Here is a 25480-nt window from a genome sequence, read left to right on the forward strand (position 1 = left end):
AGGAAATGCACCTCAAGTTCGTCTCTAATGTGAAAGAAATGGATTCAAAGGTATCAATCACAATTGATGAAAGTACCGTTCCTGGATATAGTGGAACTTACAGATGGGGTTGATGCTGAATCAATTTATAACTCGATGATGGAGTCTATATAAAGCTGGAATTGATGATGACTTTTTGAAGACGCACCTAATAAGCATAGCCACCGATGGGGCTGCAGTGCTCACGGGAAAAGCCAGTGGGCTTGTCGTCAGACTCAAAAACTATTTTCCGAACGTGGAGTCTGTACACTGCCTGGCGCACAGACTAGAACTGTCAGTCAAAGATGCTCTTAACCAGTTTAGCCCTGAGCCTTTTTTTCAGGTCTCAGGCTCGAAAATGACATTCCCAGAACAAATGAACATATCTTCCCTTTTAAAAGGGTTAAGTTAATAATATTTTTTTCTCAAAGCAATGATATACCTGTGAGTTAGATGTAGAAAAGTCAGAATCAATATAGATGTTTTTTATTTTAAAGAAAATTCAGATTGAACATAGTAAAAAACTGTAAATTATAGTGTCCGTCCAAAAATTATTTTTTACTTACAGTGAAAACTACCCTTGGATGATGGTAAGGTAGACTAAAAGCTTTAGGAATCCAAAGTACAACATATAATAAGTACCCTGGATCAAGATTGATGCAAAACAAGTGACATCTGACCTTTTTAGAGAGGTTTAGCATAAAAAACTCCACCTCTGAGGTGATTTGGGTGGAAATGGGGGTTTTACCGTTTCTCTGGAACCCATTGGTCGATTTTGGTGATTGACATCTCTTTCTGACCGTTAGAGCCAATAGAATCGAAGGGGAATCTCCCCACACACACATGGTAAAACAAAAAGGGGGGGGCTTCGCGCACACAGTTTTGCTCCAGAGTGAAGCTGTCTCTAGGTCTGACATCTCAAAACTGAAAAGCAGGTTTATTGCTTATGGATTATCAGAAATCATTCAAAGTGACACAGACACATTGGATTAACCTATGGATTAACTTCAGCATCGTTTTTATCGTTTTAATGCCATTGAAGACCACTTTTGACCAGACTACAACAGAGGTGAGCCATGTCAGCGTTTCTAGCTACCTAGCTCCATATGTTTTGATGTCTGTTCTTGTTATTATCTCCAAGAGTTCGTATAATTGAGTGATAATGAGGGTACCCCTCGATTCTGTGTCTCCTCACGATGTGAAACGATGGGTTGAGATTTGCAGCAAAGATAAATAATAAGGTTTTGTGAGTGAATTTCGGTGCAGTCATCTGTTAGCATTTTTCGCTCGTTGCTAATTCAGAGGCTCAGCGTTAGCATTGCTAACCGTTACATGGATATAAAACATTCATAGTTTATTAAATGAACATGCCCTCAGACACTGTTTCCTGCAAGATGTTGCAGGAGGCCCCCAGTACCGGGGTCTCTCGGGCTTAACAGGTTAAAGAAGTGGGTGGCACTAATCAATTTGAGATATTTATTTCACATTACACTTACTCTACAATCAGTCAACCAGGAATTCCAGATTGCTGAAAGAAGCAGCGGCCGAGCTGAACATGGAAATACTGAAAATAGGTCAAATTTTCACCATCAGATGGATTGCCAGCAGCTTTAAAACAGTAAAATCTGTATGGAAAGATTTTCCCGCACTAGCACTCGATTTTAAAACATCCAGTGAGAACGCATCACGTAATGATCTTGAGAGGCAAAAATACAAGGGACTTCTCAAACACCTAACAAACTCAGGATTCGTGGAAGATTTGGCTGTCATGAAAGATATCCTGCGTGAACTCGAGAGCCTGTCTCTCAAGCTGCAGAGAAGAGAAATGACACTTGTGGACTCAAGTGTCCAAATCAAACAAACCATCAATGTTTTGACCGCCATGAAGACGACCAGGGGGAGATCAATGAAGAAGGCTGAACAGGGCGTCTCATTGGGCTTTTTTAAGGACGTAGAGCTGACAGAAGGCAGGGGCAAAATAAACAAGCCTCGTTTTTATGAATCGGTGGTTGCTAACCAAGCGCTTACCTGAATCAAGCTTGGTCCAGACGCTCAAAGCTCTTGATAAGCGCTTTTGGCCAGGAGAGCAGGAAGACTTGACTTTGTAAGGCAAACAAGAAGTACACCGTCTGGCTAAATTGGTCGGAGAACCAGCCGGGGAGGCCGTGGGGCAGTTTCGAGACTGGAAATTGCAGTGCACTCCACCGGGCAAAACACTGGAACGGCTATGCATAGCAAGTCGCACTTACCTCCCCACGTCTGCTGAGTGCGAAAGAGGCTTTTCCGCTGTGAATAACACCAACAACCAGAGCCCAACAGGTTGCGCAAGGAGAGCCTGTCTTCGCTTCTGTTTGTGGACCTAAACGGACCCCCTTTGGACAAATTCGACCCAGTGCCGCTCGTGAAAAGCTGGATTAAAGCAGGACATCGTCTCTCTTCTTCTTGGAAACCAGGATGGCAACGAGAAGAAGTCGAGCCAAGGCATCTTTGGTCTATTCTCACTTGAGGTAAAAGACTATTTTTTGTATCTTTGCTGTGCATAATATGAGCGTGTGCGTATGTCCTGTGTGGATTCCGGAGATAAGAAGAATAGCATAATTAGCCTTGGCGTTCAAGTTGGTGTGTGTGTGTGTGTGTTTGTTTGTTTGTGGGTGTGTAAAGGCCCGCCCCTCCCTACACGCAGATCACGCAGACTGTGTGTGGGTGTGTGCAGGCCCGCCCCTCCCTACACGCAGGCTGTGTGTGTGTGTGTGTGTGTGTGTGTATATGTGTGTGTGTGTGTGTGTGTGTGTGTGTGTGTGTGTGTGAGTGTGCGCGGAAATAGCGTATATTGCGCAATAAACGGGAGATGGGGACCCCCCTGATTATTGACGGGTATTTCGCACACTGCATGCAAGCATTTACCTACTGAGATTTGTATAGACTTAGGCGGCCCCCGGGGCGGGCCTACCGGAATGCGTGCGCATCTCACCTCCCTATAAAAGACCTCCTGACCATCATCCCTTTCTCTTCAGCGAGCGGAAGTGACACTGAGCTGTTAAGGCGTATGAGAGAAAGTGATAGAGAAATTATTAAAATGGAAGCACTCCTGGAACACCGAACCTGTCCGTCGTGCCCTGGCCTGATTGTGGGGGCTGACCCAATCAGCCGGCCTGCATGGCTTGTCGCTCGATCCCGCAGCTAAGCCGCCGGCATCGTGCCGAGCACTTCCGGAGGAAGCTCGGCCCGCAGGTTGATGTGGAGGACCTCGAGGTGGTCGATATGGACGATCTGGACGACGTGCCATTCGAGTTTACCCTCCCGAGGGACCGGGTGGTCGCCTTTGCGGAGGGGGAGGATGACGAGGATGCCTCGTTGTCCGACACCTTGGGTTCCGGTGGCCAGGACGGTCCAGCACTCAGGTCTGCGCGGCTGGACTTCCCTGCAGTGATGACCCTGGCGGCGGAGCATGTAGGCTTACCGCTCCCCTCACCACTGCCACCGCTGCTACCGCTGCCACCGCTGCCACCGAGGCCTGTAAGCCGCCTTCGGCAGGGGTTTTACCTTCGTCTCGCCCCCGTTGCCAGATATCTGGCAGTGTGTGGAGGAGACGTGGCGGCATCCACTGAGGACGATGGCACCAGTAGCAGCCATGTTGGGCGTCATCATGGTGCAGGGCCGCTCGGACACGGCGTGTCCGGGCGTGCGCCCCCTCGATGAGAGCCTGGCGGCCCATCTGCTGCCGCAGACAGCCAATGGCCAGTCAATCCCCCAAATAAACTAATTTTGCAGACCCTATCCCTCCGTAGTCTTTCAATTAGGAGGAGAAATGCCAGCATTCTCCTCCGGTTTACCGGCACTGTGTAAATTATATAGAATAATTATGATGATGAATGCATTTTTTTACCACTAAAGTACAGCTACACATCTTTGATTCATGTCGTTTATAACTGGAATATTACAATTCTTATTAACTTTGTCTGTACAAAGTAGCCTGTCCAGGAAATATGCCCAAATCAACAAAAACTGCGAGCCGGCACGCAAGACGCTCCGCTTCTGAAATGCTCTTCAAATGCGCCCGGTATGACACCAGAGGAGGCCGGACCAAAACGCGAGACGGAGGGAGAGGCGCCGGCACGGTGGTCCCGTGCCTGTAGCGCCCTCCACCTCTTCGGCCCACCCTGTGGAACCGGCGTACCGGCACTCACGGGGGCGAGCTGCTCGACCTCTGCAGACTCTGTAGCAGCAGAGAACGGCTGGGTGGGGCGCTCCGCCGTCACGGAGCTGACTGACGGGGGAGGAAGCGTGTCAACGGGTAAGATGGCAACTGATTATTTCAAACTCTGACCTTCAGAACAAAAAGTTTTTCAAGAAGAATGGCTCTCACTGATGAGATCAGTCACAAAGTGGTTGATAGAAATTCAACCCAAAAACAACACCTAACACTTTTTAAAATAACATTTCTATCTAGTTTACTATGAAAATGGGCTTTGTCCTCGGGATATCCTATCTTAAAATTAGAAACCCTTACGGTATAAGCCTTAAACTTATCAACGTAATATTTGACTTTATAGTCATGTGATTATCTGTTGCTGTTTGACACGCTAGTATGGGACTAATATGGAAACCAACAAGCGACCATTAACAGACCGTCGTCCAGTTAACGTAATGCTGCAGTACCTCCGATTACCGTAATCCACCCTGTAATATCTGGTTGAAAACACAACAGTATAACCACTTTATCAGAAACGACTTTCAATTTATTAAAAGCATGCGTGTGTTAATGAATGAAGAAAGAAAGGAAAACAGACTCACCCTTGCTTGCTCTCAAACAACGCCACATGGTGTGATTCAAATTTGGGTTGTTTAACATTAAATTAGGCAGTCATTCTCAGGAGTCCAACTTACCAGACAGACACACACTCCTATTGTTTGCTATGTAATCTATTCAAGATTTGGAATAAACAGGTACTTCTTTACCTTTCTGTATGGGCCCGAGTGTATATCTGCCGGCATCGTTCAAGCTCCTTTGAAAACTGCAACTGCTCTCCTAGTGTGGCGAATATCACGTCGGGAGTCGCCAACTGATGAAAACTGTGATGCTCCTCTCTCTCCCAGGAAATAAAATAAAAATAAGGAGACCAATGGAGTCTCTGGTATAAGGTTCAAATGGGTACTTTAATCAAGTAACGTGGTAATAGAACAAGCAAAAAGTAATGAAGAGACAAAAGCCGGCGTTGTCTCTGGTGGGGCTGCAGCGAAGAAAAGGGAACAAGCTGTGCTCAGCCGCCTCCTTTTATTTTCCTCCGTGCTGTGGAGAAGGGGGGGCCGCCCGCCTTAGTCTTCAATGTTCGACATCGCGTTAAACAGAAGATTTCGACATTTTACATTAATTGCTTACTTCCACACGCCTTTTCTCCTCCTTATCTCTTTCATGACTTTTTATTTAATGCATTATAAAGGCTGTAAATAGTTACTTTAGTAATACTGGAAGTACTTTATAGCAGTTATCATTTACGGTAGCCCTGGCCGTTGTCATATCTACACCATGGATGTATAATAAGAACTGGATATACACACTAAGGTCCGTCATGCTTTTCTGGTTATTACTCGTCCCCTTCTGTGTTATGAAGGTTTTTATGCATGTAAACGGTCTGCAGTCACAAACCCTCAAAGTACACCCTGTAGCGAATAAAACTCTTAACACAGAAAATACCTCCCCAAAACGCCTCGTTGGAGATACGTCATTGTCCATTTGATTCTTCCGGGTACGCATGATGTCAACCGTACCCGGAACGAAATGGACCAATCCGTGGAGCCGTTACGTTACGTCCGCGGAGCCGTTACGTTAAGCCCCCGCTGATTGGTCCAAATTGACCAATCCACGGACTTCCTCACACACACACTCAGTGCAAGCAGCTCTGCTGATTTCTCCTCCCTGGCTGCAGGCTGATAACAGACAGTTGGGATCGCGGCAAAATTCTCTCTGCAGACCCATTCTCACAGCATTTATCAACCTTTTTCTTACTCAATATAAAGCCACACTTATTGTTTTTACTTCGGCTGTGACTTTGTGTGTGCTCAGAATGAGTTTGGCTGTGTTTCGCTGTGTATCGCTAAACAAGAAAACAACACCTCCACGGAGCTTAGCGCGATTCACAACGTCCCGACCAATCAGAGCACACTGTGCTCACAGGGAGGGTGGGGGCTGGAGCTACTGGAGCTACAACGAGCCGTTAAAGCCAGAGAGTGAAATTCAGTGAATACACGTAGTTTACAGAGATGCTGTATTAGAAACCAATGTGAGTTTGGAAAATTGCACAATATAAATCTATTCTAGTAGACCTCAACAATGGAATTATGATCAGTGGAAATGGCCATGACATGGGACCTTTAACACAATGTTATGGGGAATGGAAACTCAGCTGTGTGTTGGACAGGACGCTGAAACGGGGTTATTCACTCCAGTTTTGCAGCATCCCACCTCCATTCAGAGGCATGCAAGAGGTAAATCTGTCATCCCAGGAGGAGATGGGTTTCCTCTCAGCAGAGATTCAGGCTCTGGTGCAGAATCAGGCTGTGTCTGTTGTGCACCCTCAGCACAGAGAAAAGGGTCTTTATTCCATGTACTTTCTGGTTCTCAAGAAGACAGGGGAATTCAGACCTATTCTAGATCTCCACAGCCTGAATCGCCACATTTCCTGCAGGAAATGTCGCATGTTTACCATAAAACAGTTAGTGGGGCTTGTGCAACCGGGCGATTGGTTCACCACCATCGACCTGAAAGACGCATACTTTCATGTGGAAAATGCTCCGGAGCACAGAAAGTATCTACGTTTTGCCTTTCAGGGGATAGCCTACGAGTACAACAGATTACCGTTCGGCTACTCCTGTAAGAAATGAAAATCAATATTGAATGACATAATTTAGCTTAAACACACAGTAAGCTTAAAACTGTTTTATTCTGAAAACATTTCCGGTTAAGTTGACTTTGAAAAGCTGGATTGAAAGGCGTTGCCGTTGTCCACGTAAAACCGGAAGTGGTCACTGTTGACAACGGCAACGCCTTTCAATACAGCTTTTCAAAGTCAACTTAACCGGAAATGTTTTCAGAATAAAACAGTTTATTACAGCCGTTTAAATGCATTAAATAAAAAGTCACAAATGAGTGTATGAGGAGAAAAGGCGTGTGGAGTTATACAATCAACACACAACGTCTAAATCCTCTGTTACGTGTGACATCGGACACAGAAGAAAGAGGTGGGAGGACCCCTATGTCACAGCCGCCATTGAAAGGAGGAGCCAAGAAAGAGATACAGGCTGGGAGAGAACGTGATCTCGCTCTCTTTTCTCTGCCACATCTTACAGACCACAGCTGTTGTCCCCTGTACCGCTCTGTTTGTTTCGAAACCACGTTACTTAATTAAAGTGCCAATTTGAACCTTTTCAGAGACTCCATTGTCTCTTATTTTAACTTCCTCCTGGACGCCAGAACAACGAACACAAACCAACACTCCCTATCCCCACGCACGTTCGGCAAATGTGTGGCCACTGCGCGTCAACCATTGCGCGCCCACGGCATGAGAGTTTTCCTTTACCTAGACGACCTCATAGTCATGGCCAGGTCCAGGGAACAGGCAATGGCAGTGTGATGTTTGTGCGTTTATTGAAGCAACATGTGAATGATATGAGGGGGGTGAAGGGATGATCTGGGAGGACGAGCTATGGTCCGTGCTGTGGGAGACTCAGAGTGGGGGTTCCGTCTCCGGCATGATCTGCGTGGGCTGATTACGGGCCCCCCAGACGATACCTGGAATGAAGGTGTTAGTATACACAGTATATAAACATGCACCGTTTAAATATAAATGTTGACGGGCAGATGATGTTGGGATGAGGGATGGAGGGATGTAGGGATGAGGGATGTAGGGATGAGGGATGAGGGATAAAGGGATGAAGGAATGAGGGACGGAGGGATATAGGGATGAGGGATGTGGGGATGAGGGATGTAGGGATGTTGAGGGGAGGGAGGGAAGAAGGGATGGATGTATCGTTCAGTGTGATGCGGAAGGGGAACTGTATGGGTAGAAAGGGAGAGGGAGGGTGGGTTGAAAGGATGGAGACGACCAGTGGCCGGAAGTTTTGCCGGATATAAATAGGGGTGGCCGTGGTTCGAGGTGGAGTTTTAGGCGTGGCCATGCTCCTGAACCTATGTTAACATTTTAACCTCATTTCACTAGCAGGAACCACGCCACAACAGTGTGATGTTTGTGCGTTTATTGAAGTAACATGTGAATGATATGAGGGGGGTGAAGGGATGATCTGGGAGGACGAGCTATGGTCCGTGCAGTGGGAGAATCATAGTGGGGGTTCCGTCTCCGGCATGATCTGCGTGGGCTGATTACGGGCCCCCAAAAGAGTCGGATTAAGGCAGCTGACTTAATCGTGTGCGTGTCTGACGTCGTTTAGATTGTTGCGGATGTAAGCGTGGTACGCTTGGGATGACGAGCGGCCGAGGGCCTAGATGGTTGGATAAGAGATGCCCGGTCTAGCTGCTGTGGACGCTGCGCCGATGCGGGAGAAATGGCTCTAATAATGTTCTGAGAATGCCCCCAAAATGTGCGGGATGTTCTGAAAGTGTTTCTGGACCAGAAATGTGTGGCTTGAAAATAACATTCCCGGAACGAATGATTACATTTTCACTTCTAAATCCAACTAAACATTGCCTTGAGGAGTTAGAATGATGCGCACGCGGATTGCCCAGCGCCAGGCCTCCGTTACACTCTCAAGGGAAAATACGTTTATGCCGTAAATGTTAGGTTGGGTTGTGGGGTCGGGTGCTCCTGGTATGAGCGACGCCGCGGAAAGAGCAGATGTGAATTAGGCGGCAGTTAGAGAGAAAGCAGCCTAGTTCATTGCGTCTGCTCACTGCGAGGGTCAGAGAGGGAGAGAACGGAGCGTCTGCTCGCTGCGAGGGTCAGAGAGAGAGAGACCGGAGCGTCTGCTCGCTGTGAGGGTAGGCGAGAGAGAGACCGGAGCATCTGCTCACTGCGAGGGTCAGAGAGAGAGAGACCGGAGCATCTGCTCACTGCGAGGGTCAGAGAGAGAGAGACCGGAGCATCTGCTCACTGCGAGGGTCAGAGACAGCCGACTCACTCACAAAGAGACCAGACTCGAACACTGTCACCCGATAGGCCTGCACAAAAGCCTTCACCCCTTCGGCCTCGTTTACAACCCCCCAGTTGACAGCCATGACTCCGTCCAAGTTGTACCCCCCAAGCACCCTCTTCATGAGGGACGCGCATGGAGTGGATGAAAGTCCCTACCGCAGCACAGCACCAAAATTGCTGGCTGTCAACCTGCCCTGTCTGTGTAACTGCCACTGAGGATTTGTCCGCTGTCCTACGGTGGCTGTCTGGATGGCAGCTTGCTGGTCTCTGCTCAGTCGCATTGAGGCAAGAATTGCCTCAAGGCCCCGACCCCCATGCTCCTTCACCAGCACCGGCACGGTGACGATGGCCTGATGTTGAGGCCGCGGCTCTGGCTCAGTTGACAAAAGCCATGCCATGCCCCTCAGTGCAGACCTGAACCAGTCTACATCCTCAGTGGCGATGTCTCTGGACAGTGGGTTGTATCTCTCCTCTCGCTGTTGGTAAAGTTGAGACACCGGCTGGACTACTTTTGAAGTGCCAGGCTTCCTCCACTGGCACTCAACATCTGCGGAGCTGATCTGCCACATGGTAAATATTGCCAATGCTGCAGCGTGGCTGCATTTGTACATCCCCCGTGCATAATCACAGACAGAGCTCTGCATCACGCCATCGTCTCCCATGCAGATCTGTAAAAATAAAGTAAGTACCATTTGTTAGCATGCTATAATAGATTGAATGAGCAATAATACAAGGATAGTCCGGATCTGGGGGTGGGAGGGTTTATTTTTCCATAGTTTTGTCCTCTTGTCTGATTGTTGTTATTGTTTGTTTTTTCTGTATTTTTTGTCATTTGTGTTGTATTGGTTGTGATTGTACATTGTATTTTTCTAAATGTGTATGAATACATTTTTGAAAAACATTTGATCAACAAAAAAAAAGGATTTGGTCAGGATCTAGAGTCAGTGTGTAGTTTATTAATTAATCAATGCTCTCTACATTAGGAAAACACATACCAGTGTACCAGAGGGAGTCACACACAGCTGTGCCTAGATAACCAAACAAATTGACAAGATAACCAAAATCCTTGAATCTACACACAGCAAAAAAACTCAAATGACACAACGAGATGTAAAAGGAGATCACACATACAGTATAGTCGATATAAAACTGGCCGCTTCAATCTGAAGAGCAACTAAAACAAAACACGGGAGTGTATCTTGTTCTTGTGAACACTAATGTTATCCACAGCATACACAGAGACCACAAAGTTCTTAAGGAGAAAACTAGTTGCTAAAACAAAACACGTTAGTGTACCTTGTTAGCTAATGTTTGCTAGCTGACATTAACGTTAAACATTGCACTCATATTACTCACTGAAACCTTGTAAAGCCGGTCCCGCATGCTGGCTCTTACAGAACCGACTAACTCACCTTTCGTGTATGTACAGCTCTCAACATGCCCAGACTTGAAGTGATTTTCACCTCGTTTTATACTTTTCGCCTCATTCTGAAAGAAACAGGTGAAATTTGCTAACGTGACGGCCATCTTTGTGATGGTGACGCGTATTGTGCGAGACCAGAGACCTGTAGTTCACTGAGCGGTTTCACACAAAAAAATGTGTAACTTCACAGCTTTACAACACATTTTTGTTTTTTTTACTTGCAAAATGTTCTTTTAAATTGACAAACATCATATGTGTCATTCGTGGCACAATTCAAACGGGATCAAAAGATGACTTTTCTCTCTCCATTGCAGAAGGGTCTAGCTGCGGCCGCGGATAGTGGAGGTTGAACCTGTAGGAATTTGTACTTCCAAATATGGTCAGAAGAGAGCACGCCCAACACGTGAGACGCTGACGCAAGGATATTTAAAGAGCAACTTGCAGGGGTTTTTTTTTTCTACATTTATGCTTAAACTTGCTTGAAATTTATAATTAAAAAAGTGAATGCAGGATTTTATATGTTTTACGAGACATAAGGGCAGGAATTCAGAGGGAAAGGAGCAATTTTAAGCTCTGCTCTTAAAAACTGCTTTTTTTTAAGGTCATACGTCAACCGCGTCATATTACATCACAAAGGGGACACATCTCCGCTCTCTGACCGCGGGAATAGTTAGTAGTTGCGTTGAGCAGTTGTGTTGAGCGGTTGTGATTTAGTGAGCTGGTATTTTTCGGTAGTTTTACATTGTATTTCACCATTTGTAATCATGGTGCAGTATTGTGTTTGTGCAGGTTGCACAAATACCAGCCTGTCAGGACAAACGTTTATCAGGAAACCATATTACATCTCTCCCCCCCCCCCCCCCCCCAACCTTCCCTGCTCTCTCTCTCCCCTCCGGTAAAGCACCGTAAGGTAGTGTGGATTTGCATTAGGTAACGCGAGATACGGCTGATACTTGCGCATTAGTTTCTGTTATGGATCAGTATCAACAGTCCTGCCAGTAACGTTACTATATTATCAATGCTACTTTAGTTATAGCCTGATATATGATAGCTAACTTTACAATTTTGTGATGTGACGTTAGCTAACATTCTGTAGCTAACGCCGATCACTCACCAATATAGCTGCCCAGTTCTCCACTGGTTCTCCTCACACCACAGCTCAATTTCTCTCCGATGGCCGTTATTTCTTCTAATCCTTGGCTGCTCCTGGTCTCTTGGATGCCTAGCAGGCTCATAATTATAAGGTTGTGGTCCGTCATATGCATTCGAATATACATGTTCAACTTCTTCTGTGTCTTCTGAGTCGAAACTAGCATTGGGATCCATGTTTATTAATAGGTTACACCGGTCGCTCTCCCCCTTGTTTCCCCTTTGTTACGTAACACGCGGGAAGTCACCTGGGGAGGCTTTTTTGATGCAGAAGTAAAAATCTCTTACCAAAACGACGCCAGATGTCACTGTAGTGTATATTTATGTATATTTTTTTGAAAATCTAGTGTATACATAATTTACCTACACATTTATTCACAGGTGTCTTTAATCTGGAAGTCGCTCTTTAAGGACTCATGGAGGTTTACAGACAACAGACAACAAACAATATGGCGCACCGAGTAATTAACGTATTGTGGTTTTAGATATAATTACATACTATTTAGGTTCTCGTTTGTTTGTCGATTTGGCTGTTTAGCGCAGTGTAATTGTGTTTATTTTGCTGATTTGTATTTTAAATATTAAATGTAAAGGAATGGAATACATACACACTGAACAAAAATATAAATGCAACACTTTTGTTTTTGCTCCCATTATTCATGAGATGAACTCAAAGATCTAAAACATTTTCTATATACACAAAATAACCATTTCTCTCAAATATTGTTCACAAATCGGAAAAAATCTGTGATAGTGAGCACTTCTCCTTTGTCGAGGTAATCCATCCCACCTCACAGGTGTGGCATAACAAGATGCTGATTAAACAGCATGATTATTGCACAGTTGTGCCTTATGCTGGCCACAATAAAAGGCCACTCTGAAACGTGCAGTTTTGCTTTATTGGGGGGGTCTGGGGGGGTCCGAAAACCAGTCAGGTTTAACCCTAACCCTAACATGTCACCCACTGACACATTGAATTTTTTTTTAGGGTTTATCCAGTCAGGTTTAACCCTAACCCTAACCCTAACATGTCACCCACTGACACATTAAAACATGTTTTAGGGTTTAACCCTAACCCTAACCCTAACATGTCAGTGCACGTTTCAGAGTGGCCTTTTATTTTTATTATTAGCCTGAGGCACACCTGTGCAATAATCATGCTGTCTAATCAGCATCTTGATACGCCACACCTGTGAGGTGGGATGGATTATCTCGGCAAAGGAGAAGTGCTCACTATCACAGATTTTTTTCGATTTGTGAACAATATTTGAGAGAAATTGTTATTTTGTGTATATCGAAAGTGGTTTAGATCTTTGAGTTCATCTCATGAAAAATGGGAGCAAAAACCAAAGTGTCGCATTTATATTTTTGTTCAGTGTGTATGTATTCCATTTCTTTACATTTAATATTTAAAATACAAATCAGCAAAATAAACACAATTACACTGCGCTAAACAGCCAAATCGACAAACAAACGAGAACCTAAATAGTATGTAATTATATCTAAAACCACAATACGTTAATTACTCGGTGCGCCATATTGTTTGTTGTCTGTGTCTGTAAACCTCCATGAGTCCTTAAAGAGCAACTTCCAGATTAAAGACACCTGTGAATAAATGTGTATATACAGGACTGTCTCAGAAAATTAGAATATTGTGATAAAGTTCTTTATTTTCTGTAATGCAATTAAAAAAACAAAAATGTCATACATTCTGGATTCATTACAAATCAACTGAAATATTGCAAGCCTTTTATTATTTTAATATTGCTGATTATGGCATACAGCTTAAGAAAACTCAAAAATCCTATCTCAAAAAATTAGAATAGTTCCTCAGACCAAGTAAAAAAAAAAGATTTATAACAGCAAAACACAATCAAACATTTGAAAATGTCCATTAATGCACTCAGTACTTGGTTGGGAATCCTTTTGCACGGATTACTGCATCAATGCGGCGTGGCATGGAGGCAATCAGCCTGTGGCATTGCTGAGGTGTTATGGATGCCCAGAATGCTTCAATAGCGGCCTTTAGCTCATTAGCATTGTTGGGTCTGGTGTCTTTCAGCTTCTTCTTCACAATACCCCACATATTCTCTATGGGGTTCAGGTCAGGGGAATTTGCAGGCCAATCGAGGACAGTAATGCCATGGTCAGTACACCAGTTACTGGTGGTTTTGGCACTGTGGGCAGGTGCCAGATCATGCTGGAAAATGAATTCCTCATCTCCATAGAGCTTTTCAGCAGACGGAAGCATGTAGTGCTCTAAAATCTATTGGTACACAGCTGCATTTACTCTGGGCTTGATGAAACACAGTGGACCAACACCAGCAGCTGACATGGCTCCCCAAACCATCGCTGACTGTGGGAACTTCACACTGGATTTCAAGCAACTTGGATTTTGCTCCTCTCCAGCCTTTCTCCAGACTCTGGCGCCTTGACTTCCAAATGAAATACAAAACTTGCTTTCGTCTGAAAAGAGGACTTTGGACCACTGTGCAACTGTCCAGTGCTTCTTTTCCTTAGCCCAAGTCAGACGCCTCTTCCGTTGTCTTGAGTTCAGAAGTGGCTTGACCATGGGAATACGGCTATTGTAGCCCATTTCCCGGACACGTCTGTGAACAGTGACTTTTGATACCTGGACTCCAGCTTCAGTCCACTGTCTTTGAAGCTCCCCCAAATTCTGGAAGCGACTCTTCTTCACAATGCTGTTAAGGCTGCGGTCATCTCTCTTGGTTGTGCAGCGTTTCCTGCCACATTTCCCCCTTCCAACAGACTTTTTGTGGATGTGCTTTGAAACTGCACTCTGTGAACAGCTTGCTCTTTGAGAAATGTCTTTTTGTGTCTTACCCTCCTGATGGAGGGTGTCAATGACGGTCCTCTGGACAGCAGTCAGATCAGCAGTCTTCCCCATACTTGTGATTTAGTTTACTGAACCAAGCTGAGTGTTTTTCAAGGCTCAGGAAACCCTTGCAGGTGTTTCGAGTTAATTAGACGATTCAAGTGATTCGTTGAACACCCTACTAGTATACTTTTTCATGATATTCTAATATTTAGAGATAGGATATTTGAGTTTTCTTAAGCTGTATGCCATAATCAGCAATAATACTAAGAATCTGATTTTGTGTAAGTTTTAAATATTAATTGAAGGTATCTTTCACATTTGAATGTTTTTTTATTTAAAACATGTATTAGCTGCTATACTGTAGACATGTACTGTACATATGTATAATTATATTATTATTTTAAGTGTGGTTTAAAGTTAAATTATAGTTATCGGGTAGAGCAAAGTAACCCAGGTGGATGCAATCAGGTAATTAGGACAGAGCCTCTGTTTTTAGATGGGATTTGTGGCCATGCTGTCGGCCTGACATTTAAACTAGCTGAAGGGCTTTCTGTTCGAACCACAGTGACATCTAGAGGTTGTTTTGTGCATAACATATCAACCAAAGAGTAGAGCTGGCTGAATCAGATGGAGTTCAACTTTTTTATTTTTTTTTCAACAACATATCAAGACACAATATGTGCTCTACCAAATGGTGGCGCTGGCAGTTAAAGGGTTACCTTCTGAGAGTGAGGAAGTATGACCAGCTTTGTCCCATAGGATTATACAGGCCATTCCATTGCTGCTTGTTTAAGGAGTTAACTATTTCCAATATTAAAGTCACTTAAATTGTATTCTATTGTATTCACCTATAGACAAACAACACAACACTCCGTGATGGAGCACGCCCAGAGCTCAACAAATTGGACTCGGACACCTTCCAGTGTCCATTTTGTGAAAGGACCGGGTCACACCCTGGTCTGATGGCTCATTTGCAGAGCCACCAGAGGTCACTTGCTAAATATGGAGGTAAGTAAATCTATAATTCTATATGATCATTGTATACTTCATCACATTACATGTTACTTGTTAGATGTGTTTAATGCCTCACTCATTATGGATACATGTGTTATTTCTGTGTCCCAGGACACCATTGGTGTAAATTATTTTTGAATTAGAAATTGAACATTACAAATTTGATTTAGATTCAGATTATGAATTGTTAATAATGCTCGAATAGTATCCTTATTTGGGGTAGGCACAATATGAGCATAATCACACATTCAATCTGCAAAAATTCAGTTTATAGGCAAAAATATTATTGTTGGTGACATGATTTTTTATTGCTCTCGCACAAACAACTTGTTTCAAATAGCATATTTACAAGAAATTCAATTTGGTTTGTTTCTACAATCCTCTAAACCACTTTCTGTCTCTTTTCTTAGGTTAGAATGTTTATAAATGACATCTCAAATGTGTGGCCAGCAGCCATTATCACTGTGGCTTTTGCCCAACAATCATTGGAAGAAACGAGATGTTCTTTTTGGAGGAGTTAAACCGTGCATGGAAAGCACTGTCAAAATAATGGTTGACTGTCTGATGCCCCTGGACACTGACGAGGACCACTCCTATAACAGGAGGCCTTACAGCTTCCTTCCTAAAGAGTCGGTTAGTGAATGGACACATTAAAGTGTACAACCCCTGATGCATGTGAATTTATAATATTACATATATGACTTCTTTATACCATCTTGTCTTATCAGTGAGATGGAACTTTGTTCTCATGACCTCACCAAGAACATGAGTGAGGAAGCGCACCAAAGGCTGAAGGACTTGTGAAAGATTCCGAGGAGTTTTTAAATAGGCTTTAAACTCCTGCAGGTCAATATTTTTTTAAGTTGACCAGCTTGAATGGTGCCCTTCTGATTTTCCACATGATGTTCTGTTCAATAAATGTTCATTGAGGAAAACGGTATCAGTGTCCTATTTTATATTCATCACAGTGAATGCTGAACTTGCCGGACCATGTACTGTAGTTGAAAGTACACAATGAAACACTGGCTTGCTTGTATCAAATCAATACAATTCCCACATGCCCTACCCCGGAACCTGCGGTCTTCAAATTCTGGCCCCCCGCACCAACCTGCGATCCTTCGGGGTCAGAGCCTTCAGTATGGCAGCCCCCACTCTCTGGAACGCTCTCCCTGCGGAGATCTGCAACATCCCCATGCTTGACGCCTTCAAAAGGGCGCTCAAGTCCCATCTGTCTGCCAAGGCCTTTGGCCCCAAATCTATCTGTTGTTTTGTCTGACTGCCTTATGTTATGTTTGTTTCTACTCCTGTTCTTCTTTTTAAAGCGACCTTGGGTCTCATGAAAGGCGCTATATGACTCCAGGTACTCATCTGAGTACCTCACTGAGAAAGTTGTGTGCACCCCTGCTTATAGGCCTACGTCTGTTTCCGGTGACTTTATTTACGGCTAAAAAGCATGCTAAAAAGCCCAAGATTATAGAATTAAACGAATAAATAAAAACAAGGATAATTGTGTGTTATTGAGTAAATAACAGTGTGTTATTTAGAAAAGAATAACAAATTAGAAGGAATAAAAAGATTTAAAAAAATACAGATTTCAGTATTTTGAGGCTCTAAGCCCCATTTCTTTTCCTCACAGACGGGGAAAAAAAGTACGATACGATTTAAAATAAAAACAAATAAATTAAAAGATAAAACATTGGCATGTGATTTACGTTAGAATAAATAGAATGGTTTTGAATAATAGATGAGAGTAAAATCTACATCACTTTACAGCCCCGCCCACTTTTGGGGAAACCAACGCTGTCATTTGAACGGTGATCAAGCCTGAAGCCACAGAGATCTTCTGTTACTGTTGTAGGAGCCATTTTATGGGTGTTGTTGGTGTGTCAGTTTATTTAAGTTATACGTATAGTACAATATTATCACTTCTGTGACGTAATGGCAAAAATATATAGGACATAGAAACAGGAAATTGCCATTACAACTTTCCTTTCTTGTTAGAGGAAGTATAGAAACAAGTAACTCTGGATTTGTTTTAATGTTTGAGGGGCAAAACGACACAGCAGCTTTTTGGCATGTTAAAACTATTATTTTCTGCCTCGCTCATGAGAGTAACAGCTGGCGAAATTACAGCCTCGCCTACTGATTTCAAATGTGTGCTCTAAAATGATATTTATAAATGACTATTATCATTATTATAAGCAAGACAATAAATGGCAAAGATATGTAGAAAATAAACGTCTTTAAGATACGTTCATAAGGCACGTCGGGGAATGCACGGAGGCGAGTAGACGTGTGTCCTGACAGCTCCAAGATTAGTGACTTCAAAATACTTTCCCATTGTGCAGTTTGGCTCACTAATAGTATGCAACAACTCATAAGGTACTTATAAATTACTCTAGCTCAATTATTTTGATTTGTAACCGGCCAAAATGACTACTACTCGATCTAAACAAGACCTTGCAAAAGGAGGCCTCAAACCCTCACTCCTTCCTGACTCGGCTAGCGCTGCTACTGCTGACGCTGCTGGGGACACCCTAGATGCCTCCCTGCTACAATCAATGATGGAATCTCTCAAGAATGACATATTCAAGAAAATGTATGAATCGGCCGCGAGTCTGCACTCTGAAATATTGTCTGTGAGACAAGAACTGAAGAGCTCAGTTGAACCACTTCAGAGCGCAGTAGAGGCACACGAAGCCACGATCCAAGATCTGGAGCAAGCTGCCACTGACCACAACACTCGGATAGACAAGCTGGAAGCTACAGCTGACATGGTAACTTCACAAGTGAAACGCTTGGATGACAAATGTGAGGATCTTAAGGGCAGGTCGTGGAGGAATAATTTGCGTGTGATGGGTATTCTGGAGGGACTGGAGGGAGCCTGTGCCACTGATTTCGTCGCTTAGTTGCTCCGGGACTTGCTCAAGATGGACGAGAAGCCTCTACTTGACCGTGCCCATCGGACCCTGCGAGAGATACCCAAGGAGTGAACCTTACCTCGGCCCTTTGTTGTAAGGGTACACTTCTTTCATATCCGGAGCCAGATCCTGCAGCGGGCTGGTGAATCCTCTCCTCTTCTCTACAACGGCAAGAGGATCTCCATTTTCCCGGACTATACGTCCTCCGTTGCCAAGAAGCGAGCTGCTTTTGTCCCAGTGAAGCGTACTCTACATTCCTACCCAAATGTGAAGTTTGGTCACCTCTTCCCGGCAACTCTCAAAATTACCATGATGAATGGAACATCACACAGGTTTGAGGATCCTACGGTGGCCACTGACTTTGTTAATAAGAACTGTAAATAGACTGCCTATCCTACAGTGGGTCTGTTTAAAAACAGTTATGATGGTTGTTCATTCTACAGCTGGAGATCGCTAGATTTTGTTGACAATATTGTGGGCTACATCTCCCAAGTGCCTTGCCCGGTCCACGTGACCGAGCTCTGATAAATAATAAAAATACAATTAAGAGAATATATATATATATACTAGCATTAGTGTTTATTTTTGTACCACATATTGGGCCACTACGGATACCTCTTTAATCTGGTTGTTAGTTCAATTATGGATAACTTATACACAGTGGTTTGTACAATGTACATTTCATAATAATTAATTTGTCACTTTATCTCAGGTAGCGCAATTGTGGCTACCTTATTAGTTTGGGTTTTGCATTTGGCATCTCGTTTGGGGAGATTGCTGTGCTGGGGTGGGCTGGGGAGCTGGGTTCTGTATGTTTCATGTTCTTGTCTTGTATGTTTTATGTTTTATTTTGTATTTTTATTGTATTCATTATTGCACTCTGTTTTGTTGGTTGTGCTGTCCTTCATATTTCCGTCTTATCTTTAAATGGTCCAGCCCAGGTTAATTCAACGCCATGATGGTAGCGCCCTTAAGTTTACTAGTTGGAATTGCAGGGGTCTGAACTCCCCAGTTAAGCGCACCAGGATCATGCGCCATCTTCAATATTTGGGTGCTCAAGTGATTTATCTTCAAGAAACACACTTCAAACCATCAGTTTTTTCTAGACTTAGGAATGGATGGATTGGACATGCTTACTATTCATCATTTAACAGCAAGTCTAGAGGAGTTGCTATCTTGATACACAAATCGGTTCCCTTTGTTTTAACTCGGATGGTTTCTGATCCGAATGGCAGATACCTGATTGTTATTGGCATGATATATGACACCCCTGTTCTACTTGTGAATGTGTACGCCCCGAACTGGCATGATGTGAATTTTTTTCGGCAGCTCTTTTCTAACCTTCTTGACATGTCCTCACACTTCCTTATCTTAGGTGGTGACTTTAATTGTTGGCTTAGCCCACAGCTGGACCGCTTCTCCAAGAAGACTGTTACACCTTCGGGGTCTGCTAAGACGATTAGAGACTTCATGAGTGAGTTTGCAATAACGGATCCCTGGCGCTTCTTTAACCCCACCGGTAAAGCATACTCCTTTTTTTCCCATGTTCACCATACGTTTACTCGGATAGACTACTTTATGGTAGATGACAGACTTCTCCCTCCGTGAGCTCCTGTTCATATGAAACTACAGTTATTTTGGATCATGCCCCTGTTGTAATGAGTATCAAATGTAAGGGTTCTGTACCCACGCAAACCCCATGGCGTTTAAACACGCATTTGCTTTCGGATGAACATTTTACAGAGCTGATTTCCAACCAAATTGACATATTTCTTAGCACTAACAAGACTCCGGACATTTCTGCATCTGTGTTATGGGAGACATTGAAAGCTTATATTAGAGGGCAAATTATTTCCTATGTTAGCCATGAGAGGAAACAGAAAAGGGAGAGATGAACTGAACTAACGAGGCGTATTGCTCAACTGGATGACCTCTATTCCGTTTCACCAACTCCAGATGTGTATAAGGAACGCCTCATTCTTCAATCGGAATTGAATACGCTGACCACAGACCAGGCGGCTGCACTTCTTCTTAAGGCTAGAAGTAATTATTACGAACAGGGTGACAAAGCTGGCAGATTACTGGCGCATCAATTACGACAGAATGTTGCCTCTTACCAGATTCCCAGAATCCAAACATCCTCGGACATTACGATCGATCCCCAAATAATTAATGATGAGTTTAGAGACTATTATACTTCGTTATACACATCTGAAACCAGCTCAGACACGCAAGATTTGGATTTTGTTTTTACCACCCTCGAAGTCCCTTTGATATATCCTGATATTACTGAGGATTTGGAGAAGCCAGTACCTGCTGTTGAACTCTCCGTTGCTATTGCATCGATGCAAGGCGGAAAATCTCCGGGGCCGGACGGTTATCCACTGGAATTTTACAAGAAGTTTCAACAGAAATTAGCCCCTGTTTTGATAGATATGTTTAGTGAATCGTTTAATTCTACTAGTTTACCCAACGCTTAATCAGGCCTCTATCTCCCTCATTTTAAAAAGGAATAAGGATCCCCTTGCATGCTCCTCCGACCAATCAGCTTGTTAAATGTGGATTTTAAATTACTGTCTAAAATGCTCGCTTTATGTTTGGAAACCGTGTTACCAACCATTATCTCTCCCGATCAAACCGGCTTCATCAAAAATAGGCATTCATTTTTTAACTTAAGACGACTTTTTAACAAAATCTACCAGCCTTCCGCAAATTCTGTACCTGAAGCTGTGATATCTTTAGATGCAGAAAAGGCATTTGATCGTGTGGAGTGGAGGTATCTTTTTCACACCTTGGAGAAATTTGGCTTTGGAAAGAACTTTACCTCATGGGTGAAGCTATTGTACTCCTCTCCCCTAGCTTCAGTGAGAACGAATAATACGCACTCTGAATATTTCCCTCTCCACCGCTCCACCAGGCAGGGTTGTCCCTTGAGCCCTCTCTTATTTGCCTTAGCTATTGAGCCCCTCTCCATCGCTCTTCGTTGTGACCCCCGCATTAGAGGTATATTCAGAAATGGGATAGAACAGAAAGCTTCTCTTTACGCGGATGACCTTCTTCTTTACGTCTCTAATTTATCTGTGTCTGTCCCTGCAGCTCTCTCTATCCTTAGCTCATTTGCTGTATGCGGTTATAAACTCAATTTAAATAAAAGCGAATTGTTCCCTTTAAATAGAGCGGCGCGTGAGTTCCCTCTACATAGTCTACCATTTAAAATTGCACTACACAGCTTCACTTACCTCGGGATCCGGGTGACCGACACATTTAAAGATCTTTATAAAGCAAATTTTGCCCCCCTTTTGTCCCGCGTACAGGAAGACTTCGACCGCTGGTCAGTGTTAAATCTGTCTCTGGTTGCCCGAATTAAGTCTATAAAGAGGAATATACTCCCCAAATTTCTATATTTATTTCAATGTGTGCCCATTTTCCTCACTCAAACTTTTTTTCGTAAAACTGACACTATTATTTCTAACTTTATTTTGAACAAGAAAACCCCAAGGATACGCAAGCAATTTTTACAGAGACCAAAGGCCTTGGACTTGCTCTGCCGAATTTGAGGTTCTGTCAATGGGCTACAAATCTGAGAATAATACAGTCCTGGCTGCAGTCTGACTCACAGCACTCTCCACCTTTTTGGCTTGAAATGGAGGCTGCTTCCTGTAGTCCAGTATCTCTTTCAGCATTGGCTCACTCTCTCATTAAGACCCCCTCCTCTGCTTACACTAAAAATGTAATTGTCAAAGCAACCTTGAAAATTTGGAATCAGTTCAGACTTTTCTTTGATCTCCAAACATACTCTACACTAGCCCCTTTAACTGCAAACCATGTTTTTCCTCCATCCTTAGTAGATGGCGCATTTACTATTTGGTTTAACCAAGGCGTTAAAACATTCAAAGACCTTTATATTCACAACACATTTGCCTCTTTCCAACAGCTATCTGATGAATTTGCACTACCTAAGCAACATTTCTTTAGGTATCTACAGATTCGCAGTTTTGTTAATAATAGATTTCCTCAGTTTCCTAATCACCCAACTGATTCGCCGCTAGACACACTCCTTAGGCCGTTACCTACTCTGAAGGGAATGATGACGTGTATTTACGCTCAGATTTATTCTCTTCGTTTGGTTACCCTGAACTCCATTAAATCTCTTTTGGAAACAGATCTTGGGGAGGAGATTTCTGAAGAACTTTGGGAAAAAGCACTCGCTAATGTACATAAATCTTCTATTTGTGCATGGACTGATTCAGTGCAAAGTAGTGCATCGTACACACTTTACTAAACTCAGGCTCTCTAAAATATATAAGGAGGTGGACCCAACTTGTGACAGATGTAGCCAAGCACCGGCGAGTCACGCATACATGTTCTGGTCTTGTCCGGTCTTACACTCTTATTGGACTGACATCTTTAGATCACTGTCAGAAATCACTGGAAAACCGATCGCTCCTAATGCCATGACCGCACTGTTTGGTGTAACCCCACCCACATGGCCACTCTCTTCTCTGGAGACAGCCTTCATAGCCTTTGTTACCTTACTAGCCAGACGCCTGATATTGCTAATGTGGAAGTCTCCAACATCCCCTTCACACGCCTTGTGGTTAAAAGAAGTCCTAAATTCAGCCAAACTCGAGAAAATAAGGTGCATACTGAGGGGCTCCCTGGGGAAATTCCACAAGATGTGGAACCCCTACTACAAGTATATGCGGGAGCTGGACATGCAGGATGTCTTTGTACAACAGGGTGGTGGACCTGTGGTGTTAAATTGTAATCAGTGGGCGGCTGACTGACCAACAAGTGCTATGTGCTATCTTTTACTTTTTGATATACTTGATCTCTACTGTTGCATTAAGTTATTAATAATGGACTTAGACTCAGAGCCTTTAGATTTGGATTTTTATTTTTATTTTTTGTTGATTTTTGTCCTGTCGCAGTCCATTTTTTTTTGTTGTTGTTTTGTTTTCACTTATTTTTTGTTTTGTCTTTGTTTTTTTTATCCTGTCGAACTCGAATCACATTTTTGTCATCCTAATTTGTTTGCCAACTGCTATTGTGCTGTCTGTCTGGCTGTTAGTTTATAAAAAAAATAAAATAAATAAACTTGTAAAAAAAAAAAAGATACGTTCATAAGAAACTTAACGTGGGAGAAAATATGTTTCTAGAAGATATGTAAATAAACGTATTTGAGATACGTTCATAACGAACGTAACGTGGGAGAAAATACGTCTCTAGCTAAACGTAATTGAGAATGCAGTTTAATTCTGTGGGAACGTAATTTTTAGGAGACAGGGTTGCTATCAAAGATGATAAAACACCAGCGGCTGTATTATCTCTGGATGCTATGAAGGCTTTCGATAGGCTAGAATGGTCATACCTGAGCGTCAGCATCAGACAGAAGACTAACAAAGACATTAGAGTCCTGCGGGAGTCTCTAAGACTGACAAAGACAATAGAGTCCTGCGGGAATCATGAGGGAGGCAAAGAGGAGGCAAATCCTACTTTGATTGAGCTAAGTATCGCTGGTGTTTTTTAGGCCCTCGTGCTAAAACATGTGTATACTCCATTCCTGTTCATGTGTCCCCTCGCAATTATCACTGGCTCCGTGTATCTCCTAATCGTTATAACCGGCCTGCTCTCATCTCTCCCACATGCTCCACTGAGATCCAACATCTAGTTACAGGTGGCCTGTGGAACTGCCAGTCAGCTGTTCCTAAGGCTGACTTCATCTCTGGCTACGCTTCCCTGCAGTCTCTGGATTTCCTTGCTCTCACTGAGACCTGGATTACTCCATCCAACACATCCACCCCAGCAGCTCTCTCCACAGCATATTCCTTCTCCCATACACCCAGACCCTCTGGCAGAGGAGGTGGCACTGGTCTCCTGCTCTCTCCCAGGTGGAGCTTTTCCCTCTTCAAGCTACCTAACTTCACTCCTTCCACCTTTGAATTCCATGCCGTCACAGTAACCCATCCTATACAATTAACCATTGTTGTTCTCTACCGTCCACCAGGCGCCTTTGGGGACTTCTTGGAGGAATTAGATCATCTCCTCTCACACATCCCTGAAACTGGCCCTCCCACTGTACTTCTCGAGCCACTGGCCCAATTTATTAGACAATCACACGATATTATCCCCATTTCTATCTAGGGCTCGCTTCATCACATTGCCCTGTACGCGGATGATGTACTGATTTGTATGCGGAACCCCTCAACGTCTGTAACTCGTCTGCTTAGTGTAATAGAGGAATTTGGCAACCGATCAGGTTTTAAGATTAATTGGCCCAAGTCTTCCTTTTTGCCTCTCAACGACGCTGCCAAATGTGCTATTCTCCCTGCAAACATACCTGTGGTAAAACATTTCAAATATCTTGGTGTTGAAACATTCCCAAGCCTTAAAAGACTATAAAGAATAATTATACAGAAACGTACAACAAGGTTATCCAGGACCTCAATAGGTGGTCGAGCCAGCCCAGAACTTCAATAATTAAAAACAATATACTGCCGAGTTAATTTTATCAGCTCATTGCTTCCTTTATCGCCCCCCAATGGTCATTGGCAGAAACTACTCTCGGCAATTTCAAAATGTATTTGGAACAACAAGCGGCCTAGACTCAAAATGTCCACTACTCAACGGAGGAGGCTTGATGGGGGACTGGCAGTACCACATTTTAAATGGTATTTCTGGTCCTTTTCATTAAGACCTTTGATTAATCGGTTTGACCCCCAAGCTGTGGTTTCATGGCGGGCTTTAGAAGAGAAGTTAGTCTCCCCATGGAGACTTCAGGACAACATTTACACAAACATATCTATCAAACAATGTCAGCTTAGGTTCGGCCCTCTGATTACTCATGTAATTCAGACTTAGCGAAATGCACAGAAATGATGCGCTATTCAATGCCCCTGGCATCTCAATTCGCCAATATTTAATAACAACCAATTACTCATAGGGCGGAGGCCTATTACTTATTCCCAAT

General features: G+C 43.5%; 1 long non-coding RNA gene across 2 annotated transcripts in view; it reads left to right on the forward strand.

Annotated features, from left to right (window-relative positions):
• The window catches only part of LOC307021337, a 52578-nt gene extending 36098 nt beyond the window's left edge, over positions 1 to 16480 (forward strand). The window contains exons 1-3 of one of the 2 annotated variants that reach the window (XR_013803128.1): positions 2397 to 2525; positions 15430 to 15583; positions 16000 to 16480. This is a non-coding gene — a long non-coding RNA (uncharacterized lncRNA). Of the gene's footprint in view, positions 1 to 2396; positions 2526 to 15429; positions 15584 to 15999 lie in introns of those variants that run through there. The other variant, XR_013803127.1, reaches the window with a different exon arrangement.
• The last annotated feature ends 9000 nt before the right edge of the window (positions 16481 to 25480 follow it).

Source organism: Notothenia rossii (assembly GCF_949606895.1).
Source record: "Notothenia rossii genome assembly, chromosome: 10".
NCBI classification, from domain to species: Eukaryota; Metazoa; Chordata; class Actinopteri; order Perciformes; family Nototheniidae; genus Notothenia; species Notothenia rossii.